The sequence below is a fragment of the Passer domesticus genome, chromosome 1 (assembly GCF_036417665.1).
Source record: "Passer domesticus isolate bPasDom1 chromosome 1, bPasDom1.hap1, whole genome shotgun sequence".
NCBI lineage: Eukaryota > Metazoa > Chordata > Aves > Passeriformes > Passeridae > Passer > Passer domesticus.
Window position 1 is genome coordinate 158,117,940 of NC_087474.1, and position 12,211 is coordinate 158,130,150.

The 12,211-nt window shown below is 49.4% G+C and overlaps 1 protein-coding gene and 1 long non-coding RNA gene across 3 annotated transcripts in view; one reads left to right on the forward strand and one right to left on the reverse strand.

Annotated features, from left to right (window-relative positions):
• PTP4A3 (protein tyrosine phosphatase 4A3) overlaps window positions 1-12,211 on the reverse strand; it is a 42,162-nt gene that overhangs the window by 12,427 nt on the left and 17,524 nt on the right. The gene's annotated exons all lie outside the window — the stretch shown is intronic.
• On the forward strand, window positions 5,458-9,605 carry LOC135285994 (uncharacterized). Of its 2 annotated transcripts, XR_010350577.1 has the most exons (4): window positions 5,458-5,564; window positions 6,195-6,271; window positions 6,914-7,105; window positions 8,180-9,605. It is a non-coding gene; the product is annotated as an uncharacterized LOC135285994 (long non-coding RNA). The 2 variants fall into 2 exon arrangements; XR_010350576.1 differs by lacking the exon at window positions 8,180-9,605 and having other exon boundaries at window positions 6,914-8,171.

Below are 12,211 nucleotides of genomic sequence, written 5' to 3' on the forward strand. Positions count from 1 at the left end.
GGGCTGCAGGGGATGAGTGGGACATTCAGGGGGGATGACTTTCCAGTCCCCATTGAGAAATCAGATTTTAGCAGCTGATGGAGGCTGGGAGCTTGGCTGAGGCATGGCAGTGAGGTGGGAGCTGCATCTCCACAGTGTTTTAGGTGTGATTCAGAGCAGCTCAGCCCACAGATGATGCTGATCCTCCCCACCTGGACCACAGCAGCTGGAATTTTTGCTCAAAGCTTGCAATAATCCTGCAAGATGGGCCGGGAAACCTGCTTCCCCCAGTGTTCACTGTGCTTTTTCAGTGATGATCCCATCTATCACTTTGTTTGTGAGGTCTGCTTCTTCTCAGGATGATCTCACCATGGCTGGGTAAGAACCAATTTGTTATTTCTGGAGGGTAATTCTGGGCTGGTTTTGGCTGTCTCCTACATGTCCAGCTGCCAATCTGCTGGCCAGCACAACCACGAAAAGGGATGGGAGGTGGGAGACATGGGCAGCCACAGTTGCCTGCTCAAAGGGAAGAGCTGATGCAAAGCAGGAATTGCCCCAAACCATCAGCTTGAAAGCCCAGTTTCTCTGAAACAAAGGACTTGAGGACATTTTGCTTTTACTTTTCATGCCTTTGCTCTTCAGGCTTCCAGTGTGTTTAATGCCATCTGTCCTAATGATTTGGATCGATCTGATTTGATGCACCAGAGGTGCACAAGGAAAAGCATCAAAAAATTACTTTTCTCCCTTCAGACAACCTCATATCTCATTTTAACCGGCTGCCAGGGACATCAATACGAACTGTGCCCATGTTTACCCATGTCCTGGATTAAATCCCACCTGCTGAGCAGCCCTGTGGGGCTGGGAGCTGCTGCCAGCACCAATGCCAGCGCTGCCCCTTGTCATCATCCAACACACAGTTCATGCTCCATCGGTGCTCTGGATCCTGGACAATTTTTTATTGGCTTGGGCGCGCTCGCTGCCAGTAACGGAGGCTCAGTGGGAACCGCCTGCCTACGAGAACAGCGAGTGCTCCTTTCCCACAAGGTCTCCTCTCCAGTGGAAGCGTTTCAAGTATTTTGGCAATCACACATCCCAGCAATTCAGTCCCGAAGCCCATAAATCCCTAATGGGTATTCAATCACAAATCATCCCCGGCGTTTCAGGCTGCGATGCTGATCTCCATATTAAGCGTGGCAGGACAATGTGGAAAAGGGAATTTTAGCTAATATTAATAACCTGCCAAGTGGAATATAAATCCTTCTCATTTGAGCGCTCCGGGGGATCTAGAGGAAGCATGTGAGGACACAGTGAACAAGCCCTGGATGAGGATGCTCAGCAATGCAGTGCTGGCCTGTCAGGCTCAAACCCGTCTTGGGGAACCTCGATGAAAGGAGGTTGTAGCCAGGTGGGGGTTGGTCTCTTCTTCCACATAACAAAGGACAGGACAAGACGAAACAGCCTCAAGTTGTGCCAGGGGAGGTTTAGATTTGGTATAAGGAAAAATTTCTTCACTAGGAAGGTGCTCAGACATTGGAGCAGGCTGCCCAGGGAAGTGGTGGAATCAGTATCCCTGGAAGTGATCAAGAGGCATGGATGTGGCACATGGTTTAGTGGTGGATCTGGCAGTGTTAACAACTGATCTCGGAGATCTCTGCCAGCTTTAATGATTCTATGATTTTCTTTTCACCATGACTGTGGAAATTTCTGCTTCTTACACAGGAATTTTGCAGCTAAGAGCCCACTGAGGATCCAGTATGAACACACACCAGTGTGGCAAGAGAGCAATGAAGGTTGCTGCTCTTGGGATGGGGATCACTGAGCCATCATCTCCTTGTCTTATACCCCCACAGCTGAGGGGATCACAGGGGTCTCTGAAATATTCCTTTGCAGTGTGGCAAGGCCATTACAAACATCTTAGCCTCATCCTAGATGTCCAGGGACTAAGCCTGCAACAGAGGAATGAGGCTGATCTTCCTCATGGCAACTTGATGGACAATAAAGGTCAGATCTTTTTCACCCAGTGACTTGAAGAGCTTGGTTAGAGAGGCAAGCAGCTGCCTGACCTGATGGCTGTGCTGCTGGTACCCGGCTAGCGGGACACAGATGGTGGAGTCAGGTTTTCCTAAACACAGCACATCCCCAAGAGAAGGAAAAGGAAGCTTTGCAGAGCCAAAGTGTCGCTCCACACGAGCTTCAGCAGCGGGACTCGGAACAAAGGCTCTTACTCACCCAAACAATGTGTATCTCACCCGTATATAAATATAGAGATCTCAGAGTGAGCACATCTCCTGTTCAAAGTTCACCTTCAGAGAAATCCAACAAAACACCCAGCTGTGTCACACTTTCTCGACCTCTCTTTCAGCTCATGTACCAAGACACTGACCAGCCCTTTCCCCTTAAGGCTGATAAAGTCCTGCTCTGCTGCTCCCAACAAGCACTTCCATCACCCTGAGAACTGAATCCAAGCTTCTGGGTATTTTCAGTTATCACCATGCAGAAGTTTCATCCATTGCCACTGACATGAGTGACCATGGAATCCAAGCTTCTGAGTATTTTCAGTTATCACCATGCAGAAGTTTCTGCACACATCCATTGCCACTGACACGAGTGACCATGGGGAGCAGGTCTGTGAGGCTCAGCTGCACATGTAAGATCTGTACCAGCAGAACCACCACTGTCACCACTGCCACCAGCATGAGCAGCACCACCAGCATCACCACTGCCACCACCATCACCGCAAGCAGAATCAGCAGCAACACCACTGTCACCATTGCCACCACAATGACCACTGCCATGAGCACCACCACTGCCACCAACACCACCACTGCCACCAGCATCAGCAGCACCACCATTCCAAGCACTGCCACCAGTGTCACCACTGCCACCACTATGAGCAACACTACCACTGCCACCACTGGGTTCCACCAGCATGAGCAGCACCATCAGTGCCACAAGCACCACCACTTCCACCAGCTTGAGCAGCATCACCACTGCCACCATCGCCATCACTGCCAGGGAGAACAGGTCCCAGGACACAGAGAGCCACAGTGCTGTCCCCAGCCTGTGACTGCAGCTGGGACACAGCCAATGTGCTGAGATTTCCTCCAGTTGCATCCGCACGGAAGGAAACAGGAAAGGTCCGGGAGGAGAGCGACGGAAACAAAACACCCAGCAGGAGCTGGAATCTGTGGGGAGAGGTGTAAGCAGCCACTGGCACATCCTGCTCCAGGGCCAGAGCTGGACAGAGCAGATGGGATATCCTGGAAAAGCCATGCTGGGTACTGTGCTGCTGTGGGGTATCTGCTGCCAGGAGTGAAGCAGTGCCCAGCACCATCTGCCAGGGAACCATCGTGGGGCTTTTCCTCCAAGGGGTTATTTTTTAGGTTGTTTCTCTTGCTGCACGTGATGTTTTCTGAGCAAAACACAACAAGGAGGATTAAAAATGCACAGCTGTAGAGGGAGAGCAATGGGGGCTCTTGGCAGCCCATGAAAACACCTGCAAGATAAACCAGGTGATGCATCTTTCACCACGTCCTTTTTGGTGCTCAGTAAATACCGGCTAACACTAAATCTTGCCAAAGAGAGCTGTGCAGCCCTTGATTTTACAGCCCCAGTTGGACTCAAGAAGTTTGGTAACATTCAGAGATCAGGGAAAGATGCCAACATGATGTTGGCATGGATATTTGCAAGCAGGAGGCACTCAGGACACCAGGAAAGAGGGAGGAATGGGGAAACTGAGGCAGCGAGCCAGCCAGCCAGATAAAAAGAAGAGCAAAGTCTTCCCAGCACTGTGCAAGCTGGGAATGCACCGGAGGCACCGGTAACATGATCAACCCTTTCTTATCTTGTATTTGCACCTTCTGTCTTTGAAGAGAAGCTGAGGCACAGTGTGGAAAGTGTCTACAAAGGTCCTTTGGAAGTTGTTTTTCCCTCTCACCCAGATTCACAACCCCTGGACACAGACACTGTGCTCACACTGGAATTCCTGTGATGCCACCAGTGTCAGGGCTGTGTCTCCTGTCCAGAGCTCACGGGGCAATGCCCTGGAGGAAATATGATGCTTCAAGCACCCTTTCCACAGCCCTTTCACTGGAATTTCAACTTTTCCCTTCTCATACAGCTCCCAAGCAATTCGAATTTGAGGTCTCCATGGACAGCTTTTTAACCTAATTCCTTCTTGTACCAGAAGAGATTCAGCCATCAGAGGATTATAAAAACCACAAAAAGGCACTAAACCTTCCACACTGTGGGGAAAAAGAACCCCCCCAGCTGAACACATCCCCATCCATCCCTCCCACCCTGTTCCCAGCAGTGGACAACTCACAGGCAGTCACCGGTGGCCCTGCTCACAGCGAGATCCTGGTTTTATGATCTGGGATATCCCCTCCACTGCCTTCCCCCAGCAGCCACGAGTAGCTCACAGCCCTGCTGCCGACGTCAGAGGTTTTTCCTGGCTTTGATTTGAAGGGAAAGGAGAAAAAAAAAGAAAAAAAGAGGGGGGAGGAAGAGAGGCCAACTCCACTGGGAAAAGTAATAACAGGCTTGGAGCTGGCTGCGTCCCAAATCTGCAGAGGGTGTGCCCTAGAGGGTTTTTTTGGGGAGGGGTGAAAGGCTCGGTCGTTTGGGGATGGATGGTCCCCACGCTCCGGCGCCTGATGCACAGGGAAGTCAGGCACCCCAAATACTGGGGGCCAGCTCCCCCCATCCTTCAGGGATTTCTTTTGGCCAGAAGAATCAGGGGAAAAAAAACAATTCTGTGTGCAATTGAGCATTTCCAGGCTTCAAGCCTTGTCCAACAGTATCCTTGGAAAGAAAAGAATCCCAAAGCAGCATCCTTGTCCCAAAACACACACTAAGGGCAAACTGACCCCAGTGGTCCCCCCAACAACTGCCACTGCCACGTGTCCCTCCCACCCTGAAACTCTGGTGCAGCTGAACACCTGCCCAGCTTTTTTCTTGTGGTTTCTCACAGTATTTTGAGCGAATTTATTAGTTGTAGCAGGTGGCGAAGTTTGGGGGTGGGGGTGCAGAATGACGTGTTTTTTGGGGTAACATGAGAAACAGCAGCACACTCCTGGGAAGGGCAGGGAGGACCTGCCATGACCTCCCCTTTGAGGTACAGTTTGAGCCTGAACCTCTGTCCCACGAGACCTGAACTTTGCTATTTGCAATGTCCCTCTTCGGTGGGGGGATTCTGATGGGAAGTTGTCCCCACATCACCTGGTCAGGCCACCAGGAGCCCTGACCCAAGGCCACCAGAGCCCTCTCTGCGTCACTGGTGCCTGTTGCACAATCCCCAACCCAGACAGGCTGCGGTGGCTTTGATGGAAGTTTGCTGATGAAGGGGGCTCCAAGGGACTCAAATCTACCCAAAGGATGGATTTTGACCCGCAGACAATGTTGAAATAGTGTTCTGTGACATGCTGGGAATGCAACAAAGGACAGAACATGCTCTGCCTGTGACGTGTCCCATGGAAGGATCTCTGGTGGTGTCAAGCTATGGTCAGGATTGTCCAGAGAAGCCAAGCTCTGGAGAAAGGCAGCTCTTCCAAGTCAATGGCACCAGGTTGAGATGGTGTTTGTGGGTATCTGAGCTTCCTCCACCATCCAGACCCTGGATGCTGTCTGGGGTTGTCCTCCCAAATCATGTTGCTGTCGCTCTGCACTATTTGCTTTACACATTTCACCCCGTGGAGACAGTGTCACACAAATCACAACAGGCTGCTGGCAGGTGGCAGCACCACCAGCCCTCTCCTGTATTGGGGACACCAAAACACTTCTGAAGGCAGCCACCAAGCCCATGGGGACAGTGCTGCAGGGAAACACGTTGGGTTATCTCCTCCTCATCCTCCCCAGACATGGCTATTGTCACTTTATCAGCAGAAACTGCCCCTTGAAATAGCCCCTCCAGGGATGTCCCTTTTCCAGCAGGATGGGACAGAGATGCTCCATGTAGGTGAGAAGTGTCCCCTCAGGAGTATCAACAATTGTGTTTCCTGAGGGAAACACAACTGAGTGTCAGCCAGGATAATTAAAAGCCATGGAGCAAGTGAAGGGAGATGGGAAAATAGGCTGCTCCTGGGTAGGATGTGGCAAGATGTTTTCAAGACCCACCAGCACATCACACTCCTGGTTCCTCCCATTAAGCCTAGGTCCTGCAGAGATGTTTTTCCCTAAAACCCTCTTCCAGAAAACTCCTTAGCTCCAGCAAAAAGCCACAGCAGAGCTCTGTGGTTGCCACAGGAAAAGTGCTCTGCAAAAGCAACATGTCAACAAAGTTCTAGGGACAAAGGTGGGTACTTCCAAGCTGCCAGTTTGGGAAGCATGGCTACAGCATGGCTTGATCCTGTACCCTCTCTTGTTCCCCTGCACCCTCTCCCACCCTCCTGGGCCCAGACATCCTCAGTAACAGGGAAAAAATCCTATGGTCCTGCCACCCTTGTGCAAAACCCCAAAGCTGTGCCAAGAGTTGTCCCCCACCCGTGGGAGCTCGCAGAGCAAATGAAGGTGGTTTTCTTTCAAATAAAAGATCAAATGGCATGAAATGCTGAAAGTCCCAGCTGTTCTTGCTGGAGGGACAGCAATGTCTCAGCAATGTCTCCACTTGCTCTGCCAAGCCTGCCTGGTGTGTAAAGCACAGCCTCATGTCCTCAGCCCGATTTGCACCTTGTCCCCGTGGAAGATGGGGGACTAAATTGGAAGGAGGAGGAGGGAGGATTAAGCATCACTTTGGAGGAAGGAAATTAAGGCAGTGCAGAGCTCAGATTACTCAGGGTCTGCAAATCATAATAATGGAATTGTAGATAGAATTGTAACATTCTTCAGGTTGTAAAGCATCTCCAAGCTCATCAAGTCTATCCTTCAACCAAGTACCATCCTGCCTCACCAAACCACATTCCTGAGTACCATGTCTACCTATTTTTGAACATTTCAGGGATGTTTTCCACTGGTTCCCTGAGTTACCCATGCCAATGCTGAATCGCTCCTTCAGTGAAGAAACTCTTCCTGATATCCAACCTGAACCTCCCTTGGTGCAGCTTGAGGCCATTTCCCAACTACAGAACTTCTGAAACCCAAAGCCCCTTGGAAATGCACCTTGCAGCTGAGCTCAGATGGGCATAAAAATGTGAGGATGTGGCTGTGGCTCTTTCCCCATCTCAGGAATTGGTGGTCAGGGAGACCTCATAGCAGACTTTCAATGTATTAAAGAGAGGATGAAAAAAAAAAAAGATTGAAAAAGACTTTTACATGGGCCTGTAGTGATAGTACAAAAAGCAACAGCTTTAAATTGAAAGAGGGCAGGTTCATATTGAACATAAGGAGGAAATTTGTTATGATGAGAGTGGTGACACTCTGAAACGGGTTGCCCCCAGAAGCTGTGGTTGCCCCATCCTTGGAAGTGTTCAAGGCCAGGCTGGATGAGGCCTTGAGCAACCTGGTTGCAATTGAAGGTGTCCCTGTCCAGGCAGAATGGTTGAAACTAGATAATCTTTAAGGGTCCTTTCCGTCCCAAACCAATGCAGGATGCTCTGAGTGCCTGATGGCCAGGGTGGTTGGGTGTCACCATGACTCTTCCCCTGGGTTCCCACATCAGCTCCCACCCAGCTTCCCACTTGCAACTTCATCAAGTGGGGTTCCAAGTGGATTCAAATTCAACCAAGATATTAAAAAAGCTTTGCTAGAACAGGACACTCAGGAAAATGGGATGAAAAATCCTTTGGGCTGGAGCCCTACAATGCTGCAGCTTGGGACTTGGTGGTTTTGGACTGCAAAAATGGGCTCCCCAATTACCATCAAGCCTGTCCCTTTCTGGGCTGCACACCAGAAGCAGGGAGCAGCTGCTGCAGCCCCAGATGAGCAGATTTTAAATCACATCCTCACTTGTCACACAGAGATGCTCTGGCATGCCAAGGCTGCTCCCAGCCACTGTTGGAGGCGAAACCAGCTAAAAAAAGATGGCAAACTATACAGATCCTGGCACTTCTTGAACTTAAATGAACTGTCTTTCGATACAGAAGATGAACAGTCATCCAATCCTGTTCCTGTCATTCACAGGAAGGATTTCCAGCAGTGGCTTTGTAAAAGCCAGCAAACGCCCTGGTATTTCAGGAAGGGAAATTGCAATGATTTGCATGAGTAAAAAGCTCATGTCAGAGCCACTGTGGGATGATGATACTTGGTGCTCTTCCCATCCTGTCAGGGAAAGCAAGGAGAAGGTCATGCAGCACAGCCAGCTGGCTTTGATGAACTTCACCCAGGTGATTTTGGAGACCACCAAAGGAGAAGGATCACATCCTCAGGGGAATAGCAAGATGAGGAAGAAATCCATCCTCTCTAGAGAGGAAACACCATCTGAACACATAACAAGAGAGAATGGTGCACCCAGGAAAAGCACATCCAACAGTGGGATGTTGCAACTTCAAAACACCTTTCCAGACTGATACCACTCTTGGGACAACGTGGAGGTAAAGTGGTCATCACGAAGTATTTCTGGGGCTGGAGGAACCTGCAGTCAGCATCACTTCTCCCCAAACTGCCAAAAGGTTGGAAGGAGAGGGTCTGGCTGTTCAGGAAGTACCCAGGACAGCTTACTCACGAGCATGCTTTGCCTTTGACTCTCTTTCATCTAGATTTTTGCATAAATCCGGTGCTGCCTTTAGGGAAATGCAAATTCCCTGGAGAAAGGGGAGCGTTTGAAGGTGCTGGCTGCTCTGACGCGCCAGGCAAGGAAGCGACGCTTTTATCACCTGAAAATTAAATAAAGGCTGAGATGTGAAGCCTCCCCACCCTGCTAAGCAGGAAAACTTCCTCAGCTCCTACGGCCGGATCCAGCAGGGATGGGACAGGCAGGATGCAGCGTTTCATCCGTGCTCTGCACATCCTCCCCAGCCCCAGGGGTGAGCTTTAATGGCCTGGAGACACGCAAGCTGCTCCAGCTCCCCTTGGTTTCCCGGCTCTGCTTGGCTCCCTGGCTCCTGGATGGTTTCTGAGGCATTTTGACACCCCAGTGTGGGTGGCATTTCCAAGCCACCCTTGCTGTGCTGGAGCAGGCTCTAATCAAGCTGAAAGCAAATGAGCTTCCCTGGGTAAAGGAAGCTGCAAGCTCAAATTCATCATTTATGATAAAGCTGATTGATAGTAAATGCACATGCTCTGCTTCTCAGCAGGGAAAAAGGGAAAGGAGGTGAATGAAAAAGCAACAGCAGTAACAAGCTGTCTGTGTTAAATACTGGCTTTGAAATCCGTCCAGAATGGTCCCTGTCCCTGTGCTCCCAGGGGCACATAAGAGGGTTTCAGCCTGGGGAGGAAGCAGACAGACATTCCCTGTTCTGTTTGCCATGCATGTATCCTGGGAGGGTTTTTCTCCACCTCTTTTTCATGCTGCTTCCTAAAGAGCCAGGCTGCTGCAAACAGAAAATAAAACATTGAGGAACATCTATGGAGGCTTTGCAGAACACCCAGTGCTGACTTAAGGCTCAGTTAATTCCCCCACTGTAAGCTCCTTTGGTACAGAGAAAAAGCAAAATTAGGGCATTCCTATTAATATACCTTGCTCCATGCTGAAATCCATACTATTTCAACTACCGTAGAAGAAAAACCCTACAGACACAGATGTGTACACAGTACTTCAGCAGCCAGCACAAAGGACGTTTTGCTACTTCACAAATAATTTAAATTTGGCATTGCACATGAAAACGAAGAGCAAAATCAGCCTGGTGTGGGCAGCACCACATTGGGACAGAGGGAATAGAGACAAGGGACACTGAAGATGTCCCCTCCAGCCACAGGACATGGAGCTCATCTGCTCCTGTGAAAAATCAGCAGGTACTGGTTTGGCTCAGTTCTACCAGCACGAGGCCATCTTGGCAAAGGCACCATGGAGTTGATCTTGCCTTGGGGGAGTTAAAAAATAAATAAAAAGTTTATTTTCAGCTTGATCCATTCCCAGCCCATCTCTTTACAAACAGGCAGGGCACAGTGGGCAGCACTGGGACAGAAAGCCAAGGGCTGTTAAATGAGCACTGTAATTCAATACTGAGACATGGGGTGAAACTCTGCTGTGTGTTCCCACAGGGGAATTTCTCTGGCATTTTCTTTTATCAGCTGGTCGATAAAACATCCCCATCCTGTTTCCAGATCTCCTGTAAGTGTCATTCGTCATGCAGATGGAGCACATCCTCTCTGCTGTCACTAGCACGTCCTGGGCTGGCATTTACTACAAAAGCAGCAGAGGGACTTCCCTCATGCTCCACCAGATAGTGGCACCTGAAAGATTGTGGGGACCTCAGCAAGAGGTCTGCTTGGTTGGGAAATTCCAACCAACCTCTCCCATGTGGCTGGATCACAGCCTCCCTGTGTGAGCCTCACAGGCTGGCAGGACTGTGGTGATCTGCATCTGGCTGGGTGCACCCATGGAGCCAACACCTAACCCAGGCACAGAGGAACTCCTGTCCCAAATCTGCTCCCAGGAGACTGGCACAGTGTAAGAACAGGAGCCTTTAGTTAACACTAAGGATCATCTCTGAGCTCATCCACTTTGCCAGCACAACTGCAGGCAGGAGCATCATTCCAGCACTGCTGCCTACAAAGCTGGCGACAACACCACCAACTCCTCACCAGGAGCACATCCCAGCCACCCTTCCAGCTTGCAGCCACAGCACCAAGGATGAGGAAGACTCACAGCATGCAGGACCAGTAGTGCAGCCCTCAAATGCCAGGGCATTGATAAAACCCTGGTCTTCAACCTGTCCACTTCAATAAAACAAACAACAGCTTCATGAAATCTCCCCTAACTTTAGCAGATACCAATTTTAGCCCAGCTGCCTGCATGACGCCTCTGCTGCATTTTTATGCCTGGCTTCAGGCAGTATTCTGATTTTTGTAATGCCTGAAGACAGTTGTGGGGAATACACTGCCATTTTTAAAGAATGGCAAAAATAAATCAGTATTTTAAAGGGAAAGTGAAGGGGGAAAAATAGCCTTGTTATGAAAAAAAAACCTACTAAGATTTGCTGACAAAAATCACCAACATGTGAGACACTCCTATTCTGATCCTCATCTCTGAGCCATGAAATCACAAAGCTGGACCATGGGCTGCCCCACTTGTCCACAGTTCACTGTCACTCTGTGGTTGTTATCTTGGGGAAATGGAGTAAGATTACATAGCTGTCCTGTGCAAAAGCTATTTACACATTTGTTGTCATTCAGATGGGTTTAAGATCTCATTTGTTTTTTTCAACTTTCATTTTTGGAAGTGATTTATCGTGCCTCTGCATTTTAGCAGAGAACACTAAATGGATGGAGGATGCTCAAGAGCAGCTCTGGGATATAGAGAAGGTATTTCCATGTCACATTAACCCAGCCTTGTACAATATGAGAATTTGAGACAAACTTTGTCTCCAAATCACGCCTTTCTCAATGAGTTCATTTTCAGGAAGCTGTCCCATCCACTAACCTCAAAAAATGTCTCTGGCTCACATCCATTAAACCAGATAAATGAGAGTCTTTAAGTTCATAGCTTGAACCGAAGTCAGAAAGTTTTGTCTTTCATTTTCTAGAGCTGATTCATGGCCGGCCTGACCCAAAATGTGGGCTTGCTTCAAGTTTTTTGTCATTTCAGGGTTCATTTGCAGTTTAAAGTGATGCTCTCCTCCTGCTCCCATGCTCTCATCCCAGCTCAGTGCTGGCACAGCCTCTCTCTGCACTCTCCAAAGCCAGTGTGGACACACTTTTCAAACCTGATCAAGTGAAATGCCCCTGGATTTGTTTCTTTGCCAGAAATTCAGAGGGATGTCAAGCAAGGATTTTGATCCTCAATCATCCCTGATGCTGAGTACAGGCAGAGAGCACCACCTTGGACTTATTTTTATCTCTAGAAAGACATTTGAGCTTTTCCAAACTGAGCTTTTCCCCTCTCTGCTACACGAGTACAAGAATTGCGAGCTTCCTTATTTCACTGAACCCAGCTGTATTTCTGGTCTGCAGAGTCAACATGAGGAGCAGCCAGCTTTCTGGCTCCCTTGGAAACTCTGCAGCCAAAGAAAATCAGACGAAACATTTGAATGTGCTCAAGCTTGTTCGTCAACAGTCTGAATTCTGCGGGACCTGACCCTGCGTCCAGGCCGGCCGACGCTGCACCGACAGCAATATTTTTGGGTCCTGTGTGGAATACTCCTGCAACAGCCCTGCTGCCAAGTCTTGCAAAAGTTCCCAGGCTGAGGAGCTGGACTTG